This window comes from Cornus florida, unplaced genomic scaffold (assembly GCF_030987335.1).
Source record: "Cornus florida cultivar Cherokee Brave unplaced genomic scaffold, ASM3098733v1 CherokeeBrave_3.0.0_Hap2_Chr02, whole genome shotgun sequence".
Classification (NCBI taxonomy): domain Eukaryota; kingdom Viridiplantae; phylum Streptophyta; class Magnoliopsida; order Cornales; family Cornaceae; genus Cornus; species Cornus florida.
The window spans coordinates 100,501,039-100,527,869 of record NW_026775572.1 but is presented as its reverse complement, the minus strand read 5'-3'; the positions used below and the strand labels follow the sequence as shown (position 1 = coordinate 100,527,869).

The following is a 26,831-nucleotide window of genomic DNA, read 5'->3' as shown; positions in this document are numbered from 1 at the left end:
CCTCAAGTATGACTGGATCATGAAACTGCGGTATGTCCTGAGTCTGCTCCTGAGAATGAACTGGTGACCCTACCGGAGAGTGATGCGGAAGCTCCTCTACTGGCAGCTCTCGCTCTAAATCAATATCCATATACACATCAGCAGCCACTGGTGGGTCTGCTGGATTGGCTGCTGCTGTTGTAACTGCTACCTGCTCTATCTCCTCCATCTCAAACTCCTCAGCTGCCTCTGCAGCATCCTCCTGTAAACTCTTGATAAGAGCCTTGTAGCTCTTATCCCAATCCTTCTTCTTGAATGAGCAGGCCCCAGCCTTAATACGCTCCCGGTGCTGGAAGGGATAGCACTGGTCCCGCAATATCTGTGTAATGAGATGGCTAAATAGGAGAAACTTAGCCCGTTTGGGCTTGGCCTTGCTGATGTGATTAACATATAACTTCATCATAATGCTCTAGATGAACGCAGGAATGGAGAGCCAATTCCTTGTATAGAAGGTATACAGAGCTGTTAGATAGTCGCCGCGCCTCTGTATCTTGTGGCCGGCCATGAATACATTTCGGAATAAAACCGAATCGAAGAACCACAAGTCGTCTGGCAGATAAGTGCGCATGGCAAAAGTCTTGCCAGCTACATAGTGACCTGTGCCACTGCCATGTCGGCATAAGAAGGCCTCCATAGAGTAGGATATGTAGCCTTGAGATTAGGAAGGCAAACATATAGACATCGGTAAGATCTAGATAGAGTGTCCATAATGATACTGATAAGGTGGCCATCAATGGTAGTCTGCAGCTTCCTCAGGTTACTCGGGGCAAGTCAGAGGTTCTGGAAGAACATCCGAACCAACCTCAGGTACACTGGATATGTAACAGGGGCCAATATGGCTGAAATGCCCCTCCAGTCTATGTCATCATACGCTGCTCTAGTAAGAACAGACTGGGAGAAAAAGTCTATATCGAAGACCGACTCATGCGCCACCTGAAAGCATGAGTATCTTGGCAATGGTCGGTCTAAGTCCTGGGCTGGCTGAGCTGGTGGTGGTGATGGAGATGGTATGTGCTCAGCCTTAGCATCAGCCTGTGAAGAAGATGCCTCAGCCGAAGACTGTAGTCTAGAGTCAGCGGATGGGGACTAAGTTGTATCTGCCTCTGACTGGTTCTGTATCTGCTCTGGCTCTGGCTCAGGAATGGGGTTCTGGACGTGAGATGGACCTGCCTGGTCGTCTAATCTCCATTTAACTCTGTGATGATAGTCTTGACCCTAGCCATGGCCTGCAAAATAAAAAGAAACTCAAAAAGGAAGTCAGTGCCGGTATAAAGAATTAAAGCATAGTTTATAGAATCATATATGTCAAATTAGATAGACAAAACAGATAAGGAACATGAATCTATACAAGTGACAAGGAATAAGTGACATGATGTGAAACATGCTCGATAGTATAAGTATGGAATGCATCAAATGTGGAAAACACAGGCATTGGGCGTGTATGAGATAGCATGAAATTACAAAAGATGGTGTGTGAAGTGTATATGCAAATCTGTGAAGTTCGATCGATCACAAAAATGTGAGATCGATACAAGTTCAATCGATCTTAAATAAGTGAGATTGATCTATTACAGATCGATCTGAGAAAAAGTTCGATCGATCGAACTGTCAGGTGAAATTCGAAAAGTCATAGATCTGTGATGTGGATGGCACGGGGGCCTCACAAGTAAGCTCGTGCACCCCTATACACAACAAATCAACAATTTTGGTCACTTGATTAGGCCCGTGACCCCCAAAATCAAAAATCAAAATATAAAATATAAAACTGATATATATACATATATATACACATATATAGAGTGGGTCAAAGCTTCAAAAATGGCAAGATTCATCATCATAACATTATAGATCTAACACAAAAGCATGGATTCATCAACATGAAGCTTGAAATCAAAAGGGAAGAACTCAAATCTTACCCAAAACCGAGAGAGAAGTGGATTGAAGGAGAAAGAGATGAAATCTGAGATCTGAGATGAGGGAGAGAGATTCGGGCACGATGGAATCACTGGAGCACTCGCCGGAAGATGGGAATAGTGGGGTTGCAACGGCGAGGGGAAGCTAGGGTTTTTTGGATCGATCTTTGAATCAATCTGAAATAACCCTTGGCCTCTATTTTTAAAAACATTCCCTCTTCAGTTCGATCGATCGAACTGAAATCTTAGATCGATCGAACTAGTATCGATCTCTCCTTACTAAAAGACAAAATTATGTTTGAAGCTTTTGAATTTTTGAAAATTAAAAATCAAAAATTAAAAATCAAAAATATATATATATATATTTTTTGGATTTTTGAAAAATAAAACTAAATAAAATAAAAATAAACTAAGTAAAATAAAAGAAAACAAAAGAATTACTTTTTTGGAATTTTTGAAATATAAAATAAAAGAAAAGAAAAGAAAATATTTTGGGGATTTTTGAAAAATAATAGACAAAAAAAAAAATACAAGAAATAAAAGTATTTTTGAAAACTTTGAAAACCCCCTTTTTTTTTAAATTCAGAATAAAATATTTCTTGAGTTTTTAAATTTAAATTTCAAAACAAAAGTCAAACTTAAAGTCAAAACAATAAATCAAAGAATAGAGATCGATCTTTCCAAGATCGATCTCAGAAGGAGTCAGATATATCGAACATGAAAAAACCTGCAAACATGTTCAAACGATGGGATAGAGAGGCCTTTTGCAGAGGGTTCAATTTTTTTCTAAGTGTTGAGACTGCAGATCAATCCAAGATGAAGTTGGATCGATCGAAAAACTTGCGATCGATCAGACAGAGAGCTGAAATATGTAGGTTTTCTTCGAACGATTGGACAGAGAGGTGATTGGATACAGGTATGGAGTTCGATCGATCGAACCTCTAAATAGAACTTCCATTGAGATGAAATTAGCTAAGCCTACAGCTTTGAAAAGATCATAGGTATTGAGATTGTTGGCAATACATTCGGCATTTGAGAGAGTTTTCCCATAAGCAACTTTCTTTTGAAGAAATGTGGTTTCAAATACCTCCTTATATTCAGGAGATTAGAAGAGCCTAAGGTTACAAGGAGGATGTGGGATTGAAGCGCTGGCTTCATGATCATGAGAGGCCTTGGTTCTCTTCTCTCGGGTTTAGGAAGAACGGGGTGGGTTTCTCCTAGGACCCATTGAAGTTTAAAGTTTGGGTCTGGAATGGTAAATTTAAGAGGGTTATAGAGAATATATATGGAACCAATATAGATTGAAAGGATGAATCTAGATTAAATCAACTAAACCCTAATTTAAAGCAACAAGAATTGCTGTAGAGAGAGTTGAAAGACTTCAATGTATATATTTGACATGAATTGAGCATGAATTAAAGGTTTATTTTTCAAAACAGAAGAGAGAATTAATCTTTGAACCCTAAATCCAATTTTACCAAGAGGAATATGAGAGTTTCAATACATAGGATGAACATATAAACCATGAAACAGGATGATTTAGAAAATCTTACCTTGACTGATGCGGGAATGGAGGAGGCTAAAGAAACCCTAAATCGCCTTGAAGAGGGAAGGGAATGAGAAGTGAGAAGTGAAAAGTAAAAAAAATAAATAAGGGTGCGGTTCAAGAAATAACCCTTCAGTAAAATTGAACCATCCCAGGAGTCGGTTGACATAAAAATTCCAAGTGTCGACCGATTCTCTTTAATTCGGTCAACGTAAAATTTTAAGACGTTGACCGGTTAGTGCTAAGATGCCAAACAAAATTTGATTTCAAGGTTGGACCACTTCACTTGCACAAGCCATCCTAAATTCCTTCTAAGAGAACAGAACTGATCTTCTTGAATAGGTTTAGTGAATATATCCGCTAATTGTTTCTCAGTGCTAATGTATGTGAGCACGATATCACCTTTTGGCACATGATCCCTTAGAAAATGATATCTAATTTCAATATGCTTAGTTCTTGAATGTTGAATGGGATTTTTAGAGATGCATATTGCGCTTATGTTATCACACAAAATAGGAATATGATCATAGTGAAGTCCAAAATCTTCAAGTTGTTGCTTAATATAAAGAGTTTGAGCGCAACAATTTCCGGCTGCAATATATTCGGCTTCGGCCATAGATAGAGCCATGGAATTTTGTTTCTTGCAAGACCAAGACACTAGGGATTATCCAAGAAAGTGATATGTCCCACTAGTGCTTTTTCTATCAACTTTGCACCCGCCAAAATCCACATCCGAGTATCCAACGAGTTCAAATAAGGTATGCCTAGGATACCAAAGACCTAAACTCATGGTTTTGCTTAAGTAGCGAAAAATTCGTTTAATGGCACATAAGTGAGATTCCTTAGGACAAGATTGAAAATGAGCACACAAACATACACTAAACATGATGTCTGGTCTACTTGCGGTTAGATATAAAAGACTACCAATCATACCTCTGTATTTTTTAATATCTACACTAATGCCTTTTTCATCTTTATCAAGTTTCAAAGATAAGCTTATAGGAGTATTGGCATGTTTGACTTCCTCCAAGCCAAATTACTTTAGCAAATCTTTAACATACTTCGATTGACAAATGAAAATGCCATCAAGTGTTTGTTTAATTTGCAACCCTAAGAAGAAAGTGAGGTCACCCATCATGCTTATTTCAAACTCATTTTGCATGCAAGAAGTAAACTTTTCACATAGCGTTTTATTAGTTGATCCAAGGATATTATCATCAACGTAAATTTAAACAATCAATAAGTTGCTATCAATTGTTTTAGTAAATAGAGTATTGTCAATTTTTTCTATAGAAAAACTATTTTCAAGTAAAAATTCACTTAGTTTTTAATGTCAAGCTCTTGGAGCTTGTTTCAAACCATACAATGCTTTTGACAATTTATAAACATGACTTGGACAATCATAACATTCAAAGCCTGGTGGTTGTTCTTCGAACACTTCTTCATCAATGAAGCCATTCAAGAAGGCATTTTTTATATCCATTTGATATAATTTAAAGTTTTTATGGGATGCAAATGCAAGGAGCATTCTTTTAGCTTCAAGTCTAGCTACGGGAGCAAAGGTTTCCTCATAATCAATTCCTTCTTCTTGATTATAACGTTGAGCAACAAGTCTTACCTTGCTTCTCACAATTGTTCCCGATTCATCCTTTTTGTTTCAAAATACCCACTTTGTGTAAATGATGGTCTTATTTTTAGGTCTTGGAACCAATTGCCAAACTTCATTTCTTTCAAATTGGTTGATTTTTTCTTTCATTGCCAAGAGCCATGACTCATCATTTTCAGCTTCATGAATATTTTTTGGTTCAAGTTGTGAAACAAAGGCAACATAATTGCATATATTGCTTATTTGAGATCTAGTGCTTACTCCTTTGAATGGATCGCCAATAATTTGATTGATTGGATGATGAGGCACTTGTTTCCAAGTCTTAGGTTGTGTATCCTTATGAGAACGGCTTTCTTTTGGATCATCTTTAGAGAGATTTGCTAGAGATGGATCGTTTAAATCAAGATTTTCAAGATCCTTTTCAATCTCAATCACATCCTCATTGTCATCCAAAGAGCATCTAAGAGGGGGTAATGGTGATTCATTAAATATAACATGTATGGATTCAACAACCACAAGTGTTCTTTTATTGAACACTCTAAATGCTTTGCTACGAGTCGAATACCCTAGGAAGTTACCTTCATCTGATTTAGGTTCAAATTTCCCTAGGTTATCTTTATCATTTAATACAAAGCATTTATACCCAAAAACCTTAAAATAACCAATGTTTGGCTTCCTTTTGTTCCAAAGTTCATAAAAAGTTTTGTTGAGAATTTTTCTAATAATGACTCTATTTATAACATAGCATGAAGTACTGACGACTTCGGCCCATAGAGTCCTAGGAGATTTATGTTCATTTAGCATAGTCCTAGCCATTTCTTGGAGAGACCTATTCTTTCTCTCAACAACTCCATTTTGTTGAGGAGTTCTAGGAGCCGAAAGATTACAATTGTATCCATTTTCATCGCAAAATCTTTCAACATCTTGTTTTCAAATTCTCTCCCTCTATCACTTCTAATGGTTTTAATCTTACATTCTTTTTCGTTCTCGACTCTTTTACAAAATTTAGCGAAAATTGTATGAGCCTCATTTTTGTGTGCAAGGAAAAATACCCAAGTGAATCTAGAGTAATCATCAACAATGACAAATGCATAGAGTTTTCCACCAAGACTAGCGATTCTCTCCGGACCAAATAAGTCCATATGAATTAATTCAAGTGGTCTTGTAGTACTTATGTCCTTTTTCCTTTTAAATGATGATTTGATTTGCTTGCCTATTTGGGAGGCCTTTGACTAATTCATTTTTAGATAATTTTGAGATTAAATCTATGCTAGCATGATCTAACCTTCTATGCCATAGCCAATTATTTTCTTTTGAAGATATAAAGCACTTAACATCTTGATCATGTAATTCATACAAAAGCAAAGTATACACATTACCATTTCTAAGAGCATGAAATACTTCATTATTATCCTTTTTGATGATATATTTATCTGATTTAAACAACACATCATATCCTTTATCACATAGTTGACTAATACTAAACAAGTTATGTTTTAGGCCTTTAACAAGTAAAACATCATCAATAGATAAGGAAGAGGAGATACCAATAGTTCTGATGCCAATGACCTTGCCTTTTGAATTATCACCAAATGTAACACTTTCGCCTTTGTGAGACTTGATAGAGAGAAATTTTGATCGATCTCCCGTCATATGTCTTAAGCATCCACTATCAATGAACCATTTGTCTTTGGATGAATATGGAGACTTCAAGCAAACCTACAAAAGTAATTTAAGTAATCTTCTTTTGGTACCCACAATTTCTTGGGTCCATGAGAATTAGGTAAAGGCATATATGTCCCTTTAATAGCCCAAATTTCTTTTGTCATACATGGCCTAATAGGACAATGATTGATCTTATGTCCTAGCTTTTTACAATAATTGCATTTTGGACTAAAAGAGGAACTTTTAACAAAAATAGTTGTTCAAAGGTTTTCTCTTTTTCAATAAACAAGAATCTTTGTCGTGAGGATCATATCCAAGCCCATCCTTAGCATACGCATTTCTTTGTTTTCCAAGTATGAAGCTTAAATTCTCTCTACCTTTTGTGAATTTAGCTAAAATCTCAGTTTGATCCTCAATAATGACCTTCAATGATTCATTTTCAGAAATTAAGTCAATTGAGGCCGATTCTTTAGCTAATTCTTTTTCCTTTTTCAAAGCTTCATTTTCAAGTTGAGATTTTTCAAGGTTTTGAGAGATGAGAAACTTTTCTCTTTTAAGACTAGCACATTTTTGAACCATTTTGCCTAATTCATCATGTAATTCTTTAAAAGCATCTAGCAAGTAGTTATGTGCATCAACCAATTCATCATAAGTAGTTTCCAAATCAAATGAGTCATGATTAGAATTTACCTCATCTTCATCGGCCATGAGACAAAGATTGACCAATTCATTGAGTTCATCGTCACTTTCGGATCCATTTGAATCATCATCCTCTCATGTAGCCACATGGCTTTGCCTTTCTTTTTCCTTTCCTTTTCATTTTTGTAAGTATAGCAATCGGATTTGAAATGCCCCGGTTTTCCACAATGAAATCAAGTAGGTGCTTCTCTTTTTCCTTGCTCACTAGATGAACTATTTCTTTTGAAGTTATTACTCTTTTGGTACTTCTTCATTTGAAGGACCCTTCTCACGGTTTTGGTAATGAGAGCAAATTCTTCTTCTTCTTCATTATTAGGAGCCTTATCAATTGCGACTTCTTTGGTAGTAGCTTGAAGAGCTATATTCTTCTTTTGAGTTTCTTTGTCTCCATCTCTATCATTCATTTCTAGCTCATAAGCCATCAATGAACCAATGAGTTCATCTATGGGAAGTGTGTTGAGATCTTTGGCCTCTTGGATGGCAGTCTTCTTGGCTTCCCAATTTTTAAGCAAAGACCTAAGAATTTTTCTCACATTGTCGGATGATGTATATAACCTTCCAAGAGCCTTCAAAGGATTCACAATGTTAGTAAAATGAGAGTACATTTCACTAATAGTTTCTTTGTTGTTCATGGTAAAAAGTTCATATTTATGGACGACCATATTCATTTTGGATTCCTTAACATGACTAGTACCTACATAGGTAACTTCAAGTTTGTCCCAAATTTCTTTGGCCGTTTCGCAATCTGAAATTCTATTGAATTCGTCTTTGCTTAAGGCACAATAGAGATAGTGATAGCTTTGACATTACATTGTACAAGCCTACGGTCATTGAGGGTCCATTCAATATCGGTTGTTGGAACATTTTCACTATTTACTATTTTAGTTGGAACATAGTCTCCTTGTTCGGTGGCTTTCCAAACATCTATATCTATACCTCTTAGGAATGCTCTCATTTTGATTTTCCAATAGCTATAGTCACTTCCATCAAACCAAGGAGGTCCATTGTTAGATTGACCGTCTTGATAAAACATTGTATTGGCCATGATCGTTCTCGAAGATGATTAAATCTTTTTCTAGAGATTAGGCTCTGATACCAATTGTTAACCACTAATTGACTCTAGAGGGGGGTGAATAGAGTCAATGGCTAATTCTTATAATTTATAAAATTTATTTTATCTAACTATTATGCAATAATTAATAGAAATATTTAAACAATATAAGCACAAGTAAAAGAGATAGAGATAAGAAATTGCAAACAATGACTCGGCGATTTAGCGAGGTTCGGAAACTCCTACTCCTCGGCTCAAGATCCCTCTTGAAACTTCCCAAAATCACTAGAGCTTCTCCTTAATGGTGGAGAGTAAACCTTTAATTGAAGCAAGACCTTGCTTCTCTTCCTTGCTAGGAGAACACCCTTCTCTTAGGCTTTCCTTTTGGGTCACACCAACCCTTACAAGATTGTAGAGATATAAATGAAAGTTACAATATTGTTTCTCTCTCTCTCTCTCTAGAAGATGTTACATAAATCAATTTCACACTAAAGTAAGTGGATAAAATAAATGAAGCTCAAGTCTTTAAACTGATATGAGAGAAGGAATGAGGAGTAATAACTCAGATCAAAATATTTGGCTCTTGAAATGCTCTTGAATGTACATGGATGATGTTCTTGAATGCTCTCTCAAGTAGTGTCTTTTATCTTCAGACCAACCCTCTGTATTTGTAGAGATTTCGAGCTCAATATAGCTGTTGCAGGTGGTTGGGAGCATTAAATGAAATTTTAGCCGTTTAAATTTGAATCTACAGAGCTGCGACTAAACCGGTCGGCATGTGGCATAAACCGATTGACGTTTTGGCATGAACTGGTCGATATTAGCTGCAAATCGGTCGACGTATTCTTTTATAAACCGGTTGATGTATGCTTAATCCAATCGACGTGAAAGTGCCTTTTCTTGAAATTTGCTACTGCCTAGATACCGATCGACACATGCATCAAACCAGTCGACATATATAAGCTCCTCCTTGAATTTTGCTACTACCTAGATACCGGTTGACAATTGCATTAAACCAGTTGACGTGAATTGCTTGATCTTGTCGTTTTGAGCCCTTTGCTATTGTACATTTTCAACATCATACTTTAATATTTGAATATTGTTGAGTACACCTTGTATGCATGTTTTTAGTGAGATAGAGCTTCAATTAATTCCATCTTTTACTCTGACAAACTGTCCTATAGCTCATCATCCTATCTACCCTTCTTCTTGAAGCCTTTAGATGCTCATGAACACTTTGTAGAACATTTGCAGCCTCTTGATGCCATAAGTGTGACCATATGATGACATGAGGTTCTTTTCTTCCTTTCTATAAAGAGGCAATCATTTTCCTTGCATTTAAACTTTGTTGAAACATTAGTATATAAAACCTCTTTAAATGATTTGTTATCATCAAAACATATGGATTAGGGTCATTTGATCAACAAATGTTTTTAATGAAAGATATATATATATATATATATATATATATATATATATATATATATATTAAAATAGAGTTTCTAAAGCTTTCTCTTATATATACAATGTATCTATGTTCATATATATTTTCCTAAAATTATATAGAAGGTGAATATTGCTCAAGATCAGGTTTGCTAAGTTGCTAATACTTTTCATATTGATTTTTAGCATGTTTTTGAGCATTACGGTAAAGTTTTCAAAAAAGCATCCGGGCAATTTTTGTTAAGATCTAAGGTACCTTAGACATATTATTATGAGTATACATCAAGAAAACATTTTTCTAGAACCTTCTTACAGGTATTCTAATCTTTAAAGTATTTTTTGAATACTTAGAGTCGATCACATGTCAATAAAGTTAAAAAATAGAAAGTTGCGTGTTGCTCGATCGAACATACACACATCTCGATCGATTGACACTATTTAAACTTCAGACAATGGATCTCGATCGAACTCCATGAAGCCTCGATCGATCATTTACGAAAACATTTTAAATATAAAATTTAATTTCCTAATTGAGTTTACTTTATCTTTTTCTTATATTTTAATAGGTCAAAGTTAAAATGTTTTTTGCAAAAGACCCATACTTTAATTCTTCTTGTATTGTCTTTTCAGTTTTTTATTTTTATTATACTTGTTTATGAAGTATATGACTTGGAAATCAATTCTACTTGGGACCAAGATATTTGAGTGGGGAGTAAATATTGTTCTATACATATACAAGGTCTGAAAATACTTTCTCTCAAATCATACATCCCTTGAGTGTTTATACTACAGCAAAAGCATTCTTTGTTTATTTGTATATCCACGAGTCTTGTGTGAGAGAGTTCTACTTTTGTGTCTCCATAGGAAAGTCCGTGTGAGATATTTCTTATGTGAGTTGAGGGCAGCAGACTTGGTATATTAGATTATATATCCGTTGTTATTTTTTTTATTCATTATACACGCATATCATACACTCTACATTAGATATGGTGATTATGATGTTATACACGTGTTGATATATATTATTGCGATACGAGCCGAAAATTCAACGTCAACACATGGCCACGAAGTGCTATTACCAAACTAAACCAAAATCATGAAGTGGTGGGCTGATTGGTTATCGGAACGATTCCAAGGTAAAGAAGTAGTGCATGAAGGGATTATATAGCTGTTAGATGCATCAGCTAGAGTACAACTGAAAAGATCTTCTGGAGTGCGCTAACATGGCAATTGGATTGAAACTGACCATGGAGTAAATGGATTTGTGACGGCCCAAGGTTTTCAACCCAATGCGTTAGTGATGAACAAAAAAATGATCCGATAACGGATCCGAAATTTGGAAGCAAAAACTAGAATGAAAGGTCAATTAGTACCCTATAGCACCAATGACAACCAAAAGAACAAGATCTAGTTCAAACTAGACCTAGTACACCAAAAATGGCTTGAACGATGTAAACGAAGTCTTTATACAAACAACAAATAGAGCAAACATGCCTCAGCAACAGACCAACCAAAGCTCACAAGACAGCTCCATTTCAGTTGACTGAAATGGAGCTTCGGTATGCCAAAATGGGCCAGAAAGAAGAAGGAAAAGAACCTTCACTTCGGTCGACCGAAATAAGCCTCTATAGTGAAAAGGTTACTGGAAATGGAGTTTTTACTATTTAATTGAAGTTCGAGGAGGTTTGGTCGACTAAAACAACCCACCAGTCGACCGAAATAGATTGAAATACTGAGAATGAACCTACTATGCACAATTTCTGAAAAATGGACCTTAAGTCTCATTTGAATCCCCTATTTCATGATTAAACTTCGTTAAATGCTACCTTATGATGATGTGAGCATACACGCAAATGTAAAATGAGATTTTAATCATGTTACAATGGCCTATGGCCTTATTATAGTTCATTTACAACATTTGACATGTTAAACCTTTAAGTTAGAAAGATTACATTTCATAAGCAAAACCAAACATGCCAACACTTGCATGTAAACAAGAATACTTCTAAAGAGCTTCAACTCTGAATTTCACCCAAGGCAAGTGCAAAACTCCAATCTCGAATCATGTACCTGAAATATGCCCCGGTAACATAGGGGTGAGCAACATAAAGCTACTCATAGGAAATGAGCATGCATCGACCTACGTTTTACAATTTCATCACCTTAAGGTGAAACATGTGAAGGGGCTCATGCCACCTAACGTCTATGTCGAGATGAGACTCCGGGAGCATCTTAAGCTACCCTAGATCATTTCTAGCATAAAACACATCCTTTATGCAAATTCAACAACACAAGAGCATGCTACACATAGCAACAAGATATAACATGCTTACACAAAGCAACTAGATAGAAACACGCTTACACAAAGCAACTAGATATAGATTCTCAAAGTTATCAACTTGAAATCTAAATGCTAAATCAACTAAATATAGCAATCTAGTATAATTAGAATATCTAATACCACACATTAAGACATCGATTCTCTAAGTTATCAACTAGAAATCTAAAAGTGTAAAATCAACTAAATATAACAATTTAGTATAGATGTACTTAACAACATCAAATCGCCGATTGCCAAAACCACAAGTCACAATATAAACATGATTGCAAACTTGGAATTGAATGCGAAAACAAATAGTGGAAGACTTAGACATCAAAGCTCGGATTTTCACCGAGACAAGGCAAATTTGGAGCTACTGACCCCCAGGCAGCCTACCCAAGCGCGAACTTCTTATGGCTAATTTGGAGCTACTAACACCCAGGCAGCCTACCCAACGCACGAACTTCTTAGGGCTAATTTGGACCTACTAACCCCCAGGCAGCCTACCCAACGCGCGAACTTTTGACTTAGAGGACTCACGTCCCCGTACTAGAGCCAAACTCTAGCCATCTGACAAAACAATGTCCCAAGTGATTCCAAAATAAGCCAAATAAGTTCACAACTTATACATGATTTATATAATGCACGAAGTCACCTTCCAAGCATAAGTAGATTGTAACCACACAATACATGCTCTAAATCCACAACTACTATAGGATGACAATGTCGAATCTTCAGAGTGCGATTCGTTACACGCTATAACAATATAACCCAATATTGAAAACATAAACTCATAAATTTATTATAAGTCAAAAGTCATGCTTTAAACATACTATTAATGTCAAATACATGAGTTTATCAATAATACAATAGAAATGGAATTTAATCAATAAACTAATTAAATTCCCTACGTTTCAAATCTCAATTAAATGGCCTCCAATTAATGCATGAGAAACAATATAGCATGGTCATTACATACACCACATCAAAACTCGATTAAGCCATAAGAACAATAAAGTGGAATTTAATTAAATCATGATAATCAAATCCCTAACTTCTAAAACAATATCAAATGGTTCCAAATTAACATATGCTAGAACATAAGTCACAGTTATCACAAATATCAAGTTAAACACATAATTAGGCCAATGGCTTAATTAGATTTTAATTAATCATTTTAATTAAAATCTCTAGATTTTCATACTTGTCCAAATGCTCTCAAATTAAAGTATGTTAAACAACATGCCAAGACATAATTTAAAAGCATATCACAAGTTAATTTCATGCAAGGTACGACCATGGGATTTAATCTTTCACAAAAGATAAATATTAAATAAAATATGCAATTTTTATTCAATCAATAACAATTTAATATATGTTAACAAACATATTAAAACATGATTTTCTAGCATGCCACAATTCAAATCAAAGTTATATATCATCATGAATTTTAAATCTTATACAAAGAAATAAAAATTACTAACTTTCTAAATTTGATACAAAGCATACATATAAGTTGTATAATCATGAGAAACACTCAAAACAACACATATAAAATCCTAAAACATTTCCTACCTTAATTTGAGATGAAAATCTCAAAAGCCATCAAAATGGAACAGCTCCGAATCCGACGAAACTACTAGGTTTTGTCGAAGACAATGCCGTGAACATAACCCCCATGAAAGTCCCATCAAAATCACAACTTGACCTCAAAACCAAACGCAAAATTTGGCTAGAAATGGGTTCAAATAAAGGTGAAAGAAGCGCGTAGTCAACACGAACACAAAACGCAAAGGCCTTACTATGTTCTGACAAAGGAATGAAGCTCAAAAGAGGAGAGAGAAGGTGGCAGCCTCCCTTGGGCTGCCATGGAAGCTTTAGGTCATGCAAGAGAGTGGGGAAGATGAAAAAATAAAATATCTCACCCCCCTTTTATAAAAATCTCAAAAAGTGCCCCGAATGGGCCCCGACGGGTCCGAAAAAAGTGAAATTTGAGCAGACGTGCTCAAATGGCAAAACTCTATGAACAAAAAAGAATTCAAATGAGAAAATATGAATAACGAAAGAAACGGCATCAAAAACTGAGTCCCGAGCAGAAAGATATGCCTAAAATAAGTTTGGCACAAACTAGGGCCAAAAACCCTGAAACTGGAAAACATCGACTAGGAGGAAATTCCAAGAGTACACAACTCAACAAAATGTAAAAATGAATCCCGTACAAGGATCCAGGCTCAAAACAAGACATTTTGCAATAACTTTCATTAATTGCACAATGGCCCTTCCAAAAATTGAAAACTACACTTATGGCCCAGAATGAAAATATCTTCCAAAAAATATTTTCTTAAAAACCCCTGAAATAAAATATCTTCAAAAGATATTTACAAAAAACACCCCAAGAAAAGAAAAAGATTCAAAAGAACTTTACATCCATGCCCTTACGAACACCGGGAGCAACCAGAGTACTTTCTTGCAAAAGTAAAGATACGTATTTCATGGAAACCACTCAAGATGAAGATACGTGAAGTCAAAAACCAACTCCGAACACAAGAAGTGTGGTTATGCAAATAAAGTCACAAACGGGGAAAAGACAAAACAGGGAAAAATACGAAATAGGGAAAAGGACAAAAAGTGAATAGTGTCAAAAAACGAAAAATGTGGAAATGATCCGGTCCTCAAAAGAAGTTGTCAATCCACACGAACGAGTCTCGAAAATCATTCCAGAGTACTCGAGACGACACTAATCAACGAGAAACCAAACTCAGAAAGGAAAGACAATGAAAAAATATATATATATATCCGTGAAAATCCGGGTCATTATAACCTTCCCACCTTAAAAGGATTTCGTCCCCGAAATCTAGCCCCAACAAAACAAAAGGCGAAACCAGGATAACTACAGAGTACATCTCCAAGTACCCCATACAACACGCCACACCAGTGACCTCAAAGCTGAAAGGAAACCCCCAAACCAATGTCATTTGCACCCACGTGCTCATGACAAGACAACCCCTTAAAGGAAAAGTAACTACATGGCCACACGACAAGTCTGAACTCACACACACAACCCAAGGTCAGACTAAAGAACGGAAAACAGCAACCGTAAGAGTCCCTCCCGACAAACCATCATATGGAACCAAAAACGACCAACAAAAGAACTCCAAGATAACCACATATCAAATCAAGGTACAGAACAAAGACAACGTGGCAGTATGAATAGCAACCAGAACCCGCCCACGGCGTACTCAAATGTATGGTAACAATGACAGTACCTAATGCCAGCCCACACTTACTCGTCAGTAAGGTAGCATCGACAGCAACTAGCACTCGCCCACAACACACAACTTTGTACGATAGCATAACAGTTTTAGGCACTAGTTCATAACCTGCCCCCCACTAGGTCTACCCATGAAACCTCTCGATACCAATGACATTAATGTTACAAAACAATCGTGGCCAAAGGCAATATGGGAACCAGGCACCTGTGAGAGCTAGAATATGGTCCAAAGACGTTCCGGACCATCCCGGCCAATCCCAAACTCTGACAACAATGTCATAGGCACCATTATGCTTAAGGCTCCAAATCCTCAATACAGCCAAACCAATATCTATAATGTCTCAAAATGCCACTACCAACAACATCAATCGAGAATCCAAAGCCTGAGAAGCAAATCAAAACCCCCAGAGATCAAAACGAACCTCACCACAAGACATTTCATCAAAAGTCCTATATATCTCCCTGAAACAGATCAACTATAAGGCCAATCACTATGATCAAACATCAGGTCCACATCCCTATCACGGATAACTAAATCCTCAAAATACAAGTCCACCAAGTGGCACACACATCAAAATGCCAACAACCAAGGTCACAAAATGAATCTCTCAAAACCATGCTTGGCAACACCAAGCTAAATCAAAATTCCTCAATTTTAATCCACAACCAATCGTCGGAACTACGATTCTCCAAAACTATGCCTAGCCATAGCTAGGACGAGAAAACTCCATAGCAAGCCATATCCAACTACGACCCTCCAAAACTCTTCCTAAGAGTCACCCACATCAAGGTCTCCAAAACTAAAACAAGTCTCCAAAAGACATTCTCAAAAGAGCATCGAGCTCACCTCACGAATCAAACAAATCCTCAATGATATGGACACAAGTCCCCGTAAAATGATCTCATACCAATCAACTCATTCTGAGCACCACAACCGTCAATAACCACGGCAGAAACTCCCCAAGGGAAGACACGAAAGAAAGGGAGCCACCAGTCCTAAAAAGGACAACACCACGACTCCATCTCTAAAATGAAAGACAACAAGGTCAAAGACTTCACCCCCTACATGGAAGTAAGTCGACCACAACCCATCAAATCCTCACCAAGGACTCAAAAAAACAATGGTGATCCTCACGGACCAACCAACTCCCAAAACCGTGCACAACGCAACGAAGAGAAGAGACTCACTCTTTGTGAAGTCCCTTACTCGAACCAAGAAAGGAGGAGAATTCATCTACAAGGAGTCTCACAACGAAACCCTTACGAAAACCCCTACACACATTACGTGCGACTGAGGAGAACAAAGAGGAAAACCAAACCTGGAAGTCATGCATATGACAAAGAATGCAACTACCAGAAAGAAAATCTACTCACATAGATAACAATCAAGGGTACATGCAGCACGTCTCCACGTAAGCACAAGATCATGTCACTAGAGCGCAGTAACAACATGGCATCTCTAAGCATATAAGAAAGGCATGCTAATGCCACACGTCAAAAAGGCAAATGTGGATAGACCTTCACTTACTCATGCATCACAATATCATAAATTAAACTACTAATATGGTAGTAAATGAAACTGCAGAAGATAAAAATGATGCAACCATGAACCCTATGGACATCGTGTCCTAGAGTGTCTAGGAAAAAGGAAAGTCATTTCCTAGCCACAAACTGTCTCCAAAACCAATGCGACAACTACCCGTCTCAAAACAAACATGAGCCTTTACCGCAATGGTAAGACTCTATCAATCCAACTCCGAATCAAAAGGTGACACTACAAGTGACACTAACAATGCAATGCTCTCACTACCCCAAACATCAATCAATTGACTTGATCCCAAAAGCGTTATCACGCAAAGAGAACTAAAAAAAAATGGCAACTATAGCCATACCAACAACAACCAAATCAATCACCATGATTGATTTCTCTAAAATAACCATCATCATCATCGATCAAAAGGATAACGCCTATCAAAACGAAAACCAACCCTGATTCCATCTGAACTACATTTGTAGCTAGCCAGTACGGTAGCATGACAGTGCCATGCACCCGCCCACGAAAAACGCAATTCCAGAGGAATCATTACGAACAATCAAGGATCCTAAGAGGACAATATCCTCATAATGGCCCAAAACCAATAAATCCACTGCTATGGCAACGCCAAATGACTCACTTCACGAGAGCCTAAACAAAAGGTGACTCACCACCTACCTCAAACCCAATGCTAGGTCAACAACAACCTACACTACCATGAAAGGGTGCCTACAGACCATCAACCTCAACTCGTGCCTCAATGACCAATCCCATGTCATGCCAAATATGCAACACAGTTTTGCATATACAATTCTAATCTATCATACATCGTATGTCATGCTCTTTACATTAGAATTAAAATAAGCTAAACAAATAGCATACCACATACAGCACTTAAGCACATAAACATGTTATCAAACCAAAATATGTTATCATAAAATACATAACCACATAGATCATGGCAACAAAAGCATGATATGCACCCAAAACCTGTCGTCCTAAGGTATTCAAACCTAGGAGCTCTGATACCACTTTTGAAGGCCCAAGGTTTTCAACCCAGTGCGTTAGTGATGAACCGAAAAATGATCCGATAACGGATCCAAAATGCGGAAGCTAAAACTAGAATGAAAGGTCAATTAGTACCCTATAGCACCAATAACAACCAAAAGAACAAGATCTAGTTCAAACTAGACCTAGTACACCAAAAATGGCTTAAACGATGTAAACGAAGTCTTTATACAAACAATAAATAGAGCGAACATGCCTGAGCAACAGACCAACCAAAGCTCACAAGACAGCTCCATTTCGGTTGACTGAAATGGAGCTTCGGTATGCCAAAATGGGCCAAAAAGAAAAAGGAAAAGAACCTTCACTTCGGTCGATCAAAATGACCAACCGGTCGACCAAAATAAGCCTCTACAGTGAAAAAGCTACTGGAAATGGAGTTTTTACTATTCAATTGAAGTTCAAGGAGGTTCAATCGTCTGAAACAACCCACCAGTCAACCGAAATAGATTGAAATACTAAGAATAAACCTACTATGCACAATTTCTGAAAATGGACCTTAAGTCTCATTTGAATCCCCCATTTCATGATTAAACTTCATTCAATGCTACCTTATGATGATGTGAGCATACACGCAAATGTAAAATGACATTTTAATCATGTTACAATGGCCTATGGCCTTATTACAGTTCATTTACAACATTTGACATGTTAAACCTCTAAATTAGAAAGATTACATTTCATAAGCAAAACCAAACATGCCAACACTTGCATGTAAACAAAAATATTTCTAAAGAGACTTCAACTCTGAAATTCACCCAAGGCAAGTGCAAAACTCCAATCTCGAATTCTGTACCTGAAATATGCCCCAGTAACGTAGGGTGAGCAACATAAAGCTACTCATAGGAAATGAGCATGTATCGACCTACGTTTTACAATTTCATCACCTTAAGGTGAAACATGTTAAGGGGCTCATGCCACCTAACGTCTATGTCGAGATGAGACTCCGGGAGCATCCTAAGCTACCCTAGATCATTTCTAGCATAAAACACATCCTTTATGCAAATTCAGCAACACAAAAGCATGCTACACATAGCAACAAGATATAACATGCTTACACAAAGCAACTAGATAGAAACATGCTTACACAAAGCAACTAGATATAGATTCTCAAAGTTATCAACTTGAAATCTAAATGCTAAATCAACTAAATATAGCAATCTAGTATAATTAGAATATCTAATACCACACATCAAGACATAGATTCTCTAAGTTATCAACTGGAAATCTAAAGGTGTGAAATCAACTAAATATAACAATTTAGTATAGATGTACTTAACAACATCAAATCGTCGATTGCCAAAACCATAAGTCACAATATAAATATGATTGCAAACTTGGAATTGAATGCGAAAATAAATAGTGGAAGACTTGGACATCAAAGCACGGATTTCCACCGAGACAAGGCAAATTTGGAGCTACTGACCCCCAGGCAGCCTACCCAACGCGCGAACTTCTTATGGCTAATTTAGAGCTACTAACCCCCAGGCAACCTACCCAACGCACGAACTTCTTAGGGCTAATTTGGAGCAACTAACCCCAAGGCAGCCTACCCGATGCGCAAACTTTTGACTTAGAGGACTCACGTCCCCGTACTAGAGCCAAACTTTAGCCATCTGACAAAACAATGTCCCAAGTGATTCCAAAATAAGCCAAATAAGTTCACAACTTATACATAATTTATATAATGCACGAAGTCACCTTCTATGCACAAGTAGATTGTAACCACACAATACATGCTCTAAATCCACAACTACTATAGGATGACAATGTCGAATCTTCAGAGTACGATTCGTTACACGCTATAACAATATAACCCAATATTGAAAACATAAACTCATAAATTCATTATAAGTCAAAAGTCATGTTTTAAACATACTATCAATGTCAAATATATGAGTTAATCAATAATACAATAGAAACGGAATTTAATCAATAAACTAATTAAATTCCCTAGGATTCAAATCTCAATCAAATGGCCTCCAATTAATGCATGATAAACAATATAGCATGGTCATTACATACGCTACATCAAAACCATAAGAACAATAAAGTGAAATTTAATTAAATCATGATAATCAAATCCCTAACTTCTAAAACAACATCAAATGGTTCCAAATTAACATATGCTAGAACATAAGTCATAGTTATCACAAATATCAAGTTAAACACTTAATTAGGCTAATGAAACCCTTAATTAGATTTTAATTAATCATTTTAATTAAAATCTCTAGATTTTCATACTTGTCCAAATGCTTTCAAATTAAAGTATGTTAAACAACATGCCAAGACATAATTTAAAAGCATATCACAAGTCAATTTCATGCAAGGTACGACCATTGGATTTAATCTTTCACAAAAGATAAATATTAAATAAAATATGCAATTTTATTCAATCAATACCAATTTAATATATGTTAACAAACATATTAAAACATGATTTTTCTAGCATGCCACAATTCAAATCAAAGTTATATATCATCATGAATTTTAAATCTTATACAAAGAAATAAAAATTACTAACTTTCTAAATTTGATACAAGGCATACATATAAGTTGTATAATCATGAGAAACACTCAAAAAAAACACATATAAAATCCTAAAACATTTCCTACCTTAATTTGAGATGAAAATCTCAAAAGCCATCAAAATGGAATGGCTCCGAATCGGACGAAACTACTAGGTTTTGTCGGGGACAACACCGTGAACATTACCCCCATGAAAGCCCCATCAAAATCATAACTTGACCTCAAAACCTAACTCAAAATTTGGCTAGAAATGGGTTCTAATAAGGGTGAAAGAAGCGCGTAGTCAACATGAACACAAAACGCAAATGCCTTACTATGTTCTGACAAATGAATGAAGCTCAAAAGAGGAGAGAGAAGGTGGCAGCCTCCCTTGGGCTGCTGTGGAAGCTTCAGGTCGTGCAAGAGAGTGGGGAAGATGAAAAAATAAAATATCTCACCCCCCCTTTTATAGAAATCTCAACAGGCCCCGCCAGGTCCGAAAAAGTGAAATTTGAGCAGACGCGCTCAAATGGCAAAACTCTGTGAACAAAAAGATTCAAAATGAGAAAATATGAATAACGGAAGAAACGACGTCAAAAATCGAGTCCCGAGCAGAAAGTTATGCCCAAAACAAGTTTAGCGCAAACCGGGGCCAGAAACCCTGAAACTGAAAAACATCGACCAGGAGGAAATTCCAAGAGTATACAACTCGACGAAATGTAAAAATGAATCCCGTACGAGGATCCAGGCTCAAAACAAGACATTTTGCAATAACTTTCTTTAATTGCACAATGGCCCCTCCAAAAAGTGAAAACTGCACTTATGGCCCAGAATGAAAATATCTTCCAAAAAATATTTTCTTAAAAACTCCTGAAATAAAATATCTTTAAAAGATATTTACAAAAAGCACCCCAAGAAAAGAAAAAGATTCAAAAGAACTTTGCATCCATGCCCCTACAGACACCGAGAGCAACCAGAGTACTTTCTTGCAAAAGTAAAGATACGTATTTCATGGAAACCACTCAAGATGAAGATACGTGAAATCAAAAACCAACTCCAAACACAAGAAGTGTGGTTATGCAAACAAAGTCACAAACGGGGAAAAGACAAAACAGGGAAAAAGACGAAATAGGAAAAAGGACAAAAAAGTTAATAGTGTCGAAAAACGAAAAATGTGGAAATGACTCGATCCTCAAAGGAAATTGTCAATCCACACGAACGAGTCTTGGAAATCATTCCAGAGTACTCGAGACGACACTAATCAACGAGAAACCAAACTCAGAAAGAAAAGACAACGGAAAAAAAAAAAAAAAAAAAAAAAAAAAAAAAAAAAAAAAAAATTCTGGGTCATTACAGGATTGTACATGAAAAAGCATTGAAGATTTATTGTCTTGCTGAGTTTGAAGCTAGATTGGTGTTCATCTGGACTAGTTGTACTCTCTATCTTCAAATTTCTTGACCGAGCCAAGTCTTGAGGTTTTTTGTCCCAAGTAAGGGATTTTTCCTCGTATATCTGGTGTGCAAGTTTCTCTACTCTTTTTATTTACTATACATAATAATTGCTTATTATTGCTATGTGATTAATGTATGCTTAGTTTTAACGTGATGAATCAATTCATAAATGTGCTTAAGTGATGAAGCAATTAAACCGGATATAACTAATCACTATTAGGTTGGTAAAATCAATTAGGGGCTGATTGATTATTTGTTTGTTTAGTCAGATTTAATTTATTTATTTGTTTATGTAATTTAGTTTATCTAAACTTGATTTTTATTTTTTTGGGTCAAGCATATAAAATTGACTATTGAATACAAGATAAAATAAATTCACCAATTAGTATTTGAATTAATATATCATTGATATATTATCTTCCGCATTCAATTGGTTAAAGTATCGAGTGAATTTATATCGAAGTCAAAACAAGTCAAAAATTGGGAACCAACCCTTAATGTCAGATCTCAAGATCATGTTCACTATGTTCTTGATTGTGACCGGCTACAGTCTCAGTTGAGACTCTTTAGTTAGACTCACTCCTGTGCTAACTGATAGAACCCCGATCATCATAACAAAATCTATTCTACTAGTGTATTTAAGGGAGTGTAATTGGTATACTTATCTACTATCTAGACTTCTTGGTTATCAGGGTAGTTTGTCACTTTGGTTGTCTGAGCACTTCCTCTATTTGGCATCCTTCTCATCCTTAGGGCTAGGGACCGACCTCTTTTTATGTGTTCTCATGCCGTCATCTCCCTTACTTTTTCGTACGTTTTGCCATCTTCAGCATTCATATGCTTTTGTGCTCTAATAAGTAACTCCGTCAACAGGAGTTTCCTTTGACAAGTAGAATAAGACCTTGAGGTTTGCAATCCTCCAATGAAAGAAGCCACCTTGTCTTCTACCTCGTGGAATGCAACATCTCACTATTAAACCAACTTATATATTCTTGCAACGACTCTCCCTTATCTTGCTTTACGTTCCGCATGTAATTCGTCAACCTCTCTTGCCTCTTGACCCGCAATAAAGTGTCCTATAAACTAATTGCTTGCTGAGTTCTTCAAAACAATCAATTGAACCTGGCTTCAACTTGTCGAACAAGACCCGTGCTGACCCCTTCAATGTGGTGGAGAAGGCTTTACACAGGATCTCATCTGGTACAGCCTATAGGTGCATTAACGCCTTAAACGTCTCCAAATTATCAAGAGGTTGTTAGGGAAATGGAGTTTTTCAAAATCGTTTTGAGGACTTTTTATATATGGACCTTGATTCATGTGTAGAGACAAGTTTTATGCAAGAAGAAGATGATGTTCAATATAGATAAGAGTTAGAATGCTCACATCAGAGGCTTGAGTAAGCCTTAAATATCTCCTCTAAAGTGAATGTTCTCACTTAATGAAGATCACTTGAGGTAGATCCTTCTTCCTTAGGCCTCATTCTCACTTTTTTTTTTCTTTTTTTTTTTTTTTTTTGAATGGGGAATTTTATAAATCAAATAAAATATTACAAATCAAGGAGGAGGCATACCTCCTTTGACAGGAAAAGAAATGGAATAAGCCCATTTCCAATAGATGCCAAAGATATCCGAATAAAAGAAACACAACATTAAGACCTAACAGCAACTAGAAAATCAGACAAACTAATGTTGAGATTCAAATAATCCACACAATAGTCTTTACAACATATGAAGGTTGATTCCTAGTCCCATGATGTAGAGCAGAGTTTCTTGATGCCCATATTTTCCATAATGTAAAGGAAAAGATAGAACACATGATCTTGGATTTGAGTGACTGGCTGGTAGTATTGTGAATGAACCATTCCACCATATTATTTAGAGAGGGGAATGTAGGGAAGACTAGCTGCAGCAAATAAAAAAAGACTGCTCCAACTAGCTGATACAAATGCATAGGTGCAGAAAAGATGGTCATTAGAGTCTTCATCAGTGAAACAGTTATGGCATATGGATGAAAGAGCCATTCCTCTTTTCTCACATCAACCTTGGGTCTGCAATGTTTCCAACAAAGATATGTCCAGCTGAGATTTTGACTTCTGGGTCTGCAAATTTTCCAAGCTGCCTTCAGTGAGAAATTACCATGCTTCCATTTGATGATGTCCCAATTTTATGGTCCTATCTTTCAAATTTAGGTTGTCCCAAAATACTTGTTCCATTTAAAAAGTCAAATAAGATAAATGTATTTTTTCATAAATACCCTTTAAAATTTTAAAATTTCTAAATTGATAATATACATATATTTTTTCGAACTTCAAAGGATAACTTGAAAATTTTAAAATACCAAAAAGGGCCTATTGAGGACAATTAATATGGAACACGTATGGCAGCAATTCTATTTGGGAGCTTGATATAAATTTATTGGCTTATTTTCTGACAGTTTAAGCTTTGGGGGCAATCCGTGTATTAACGTATTAAGGCATAATAACTTCCCCAGGTTTTTAGCTCGCTCAATGTGAAGCTAAATAAAGTGAAAGCCGTTGGCCTATGTTGCATGAAATTGGGTAGGACAGGTGTGTGTCTAAATATACAAATCCAAGGTCAAATAGATATACAACTAACTATTCATATTTTTTAATATTATTATGCTTTTATTTCCTAAGGTAAAATTGTACCTTTATGCAAAAATGAAACCTAAAGCATTTTTTCGGGTACTTCCACTTATTTATGATAATGTATCACAGAAAAAAACAAGAGTTTCTTGTATAATCATACCATAAACTTGAATTATGAAATATTCTTGCCAGGTACGCGCCCAACTAGATATGCTAAACATAGTTAGTTGTTTTGTGTTTAACACAGGTATTTGATGCGTTTATAAGAGTCCATATAACATAAGTCAGAAATAGTTGATACGGATGTTAACCTCTTTTGAAGTTAACTTATTCAAATTTTTTCAAGTGGGTGGCACAATTGGTGCTATTTTTTTTCTATGAATATGCTCTGAGGTAGTAATTTTGCATATTTCAAAAAACTAGAGCACAACCTAAAGATTCTATTATTTGTCCATCATTTGCTTAGAAGTCATTCATCACGTGTTTACCTCAACTTGTTTGTGTTGGTTCACTTGTATTATATTCGGCTGTAGAACTAACCACTACGACATCTCTAATCACGAATATAACTCTATTCGACTCTCTTTCTAAGTTGAATCGAGTTTTTAACCATGACAAGGACATACTGGACTTTTTATTATTGATATCAGTGATGATGATAGCAATGACTGGCCTATTTTACAGAGAGAAGGTTCAGATTCTACGAAGGAAATGATCAATGAAGCAATATCAGAGAAGCTTGACATAAAAAGCCTCACTTCTACTTCAAGCACATTGCGCATAGCAGATTTGGGATGTTCAGTCGGGCCAAAGACCTTCATTGCTATGCAAAATGTACTGCAAGCCATGGAAAAGAAGTACCATTCCCAAGGCCTCCCACCTAAAATGCTCGAATTCCAAGTGTTCTTCAATGATCACGCTTCCAATGATTTCAATACCCTTTTCGCTTCTCTCCCATTTGATAGGCAATACTTTGCTGCAGGAGTGCCAGGTTCTTTCTATGGCCGGTTATTCCCGGACTCCTCTCTCCATTTTTTGTTTTCCTGTTATGCACTCCACTGGCTCTCTAAGGTTCCTGAAGAATTGCTGGACAAAAACTCTCCTGCATGGAACAAGGGTAAAATATATTCACTACACAAGGGCCTCTAATGAAGTTGCCAAGAGCTACGGAGCTCAATTTGCAAAAGACATGGAGATCTTTCTGAATGCTAGAGCTAAAGAGACTGTAATTGGAGGGATGATGGTACTTATCATGCCAGGTCTCCCAAATGATATCCATCGTTCTCAGCTCTTATCAGGTCTCACACTTGATTTTCTTGGATCCTGCCTCATGGACATGGTGAATGAGGTAAGTCAACGGTCAGCTATTCAAATTAGAGCCAGAAAAGCAATGAAACTTACTAGTTGAAAACTATCAGGCGATACAATCACATTTAAATTCAATTTTATGACCAGAAAAACTAGTTCGAACTATACTAGTTGCATTAATTTAGCATCAATTTACATTTCGCGTAAGATAATGATTTGAAGTCCAATAGTCAGACAACTCCGACTGATTTATGCTAGTGGGGCTAATGTCATTAATATCCCTGATGTCATGATGACATCAGCACATATTCACATAGAATTAGTCGGATTTGTCCGACCGTTAGACTCCCTATCATTACTATTCCACATAACATCCTTTATCTTGTCAACTTTGATGAGTGTTACATTTGGAACCTTGTGTCAGATCTTGTGTGTAACCCGGATAATGCAAACCTTTATTACAGGGATTAGTGTGTGATGATCAAGTGGATTCATTCAACTTGCCAATGTATTTTCCCACCCCCAAGGAGATGGCGCAGCTGGTTGAAAAAGATGGGCGTTTCAGTATTGAGAGAATGGAGTTGATGGAGCACAGTTCAAAGATTAATGCCCCAGTTGATGGGCAGACATTGATACTGCACCTACGAGCTAGCATGGAAGGGATTTTCGCCAAACACTCCGGACATGATATTGTTGATAAAATGTTTGATCGGGCTTTTAAAAAAACTGTAGAGTTATCTTGTGTGCTGGAGTCGACAAACACGATTAAAACCAAACTTTTTCTTGTTTTGATGCGTAAATGA

At 36.4% G+C, this 26,831-nt stretch overlaps 1 pseudogene; it reads left to right on the top strand.

The window, feature by feature from the left end:
- The first annotated feature begins 1,118 nt into the window (after positions 1–1,118).
- On the top strand, positions 1,119–26,831 carry LOC132296568 (loganic acid O-methyltransferase-like; annotated as a pseudogene).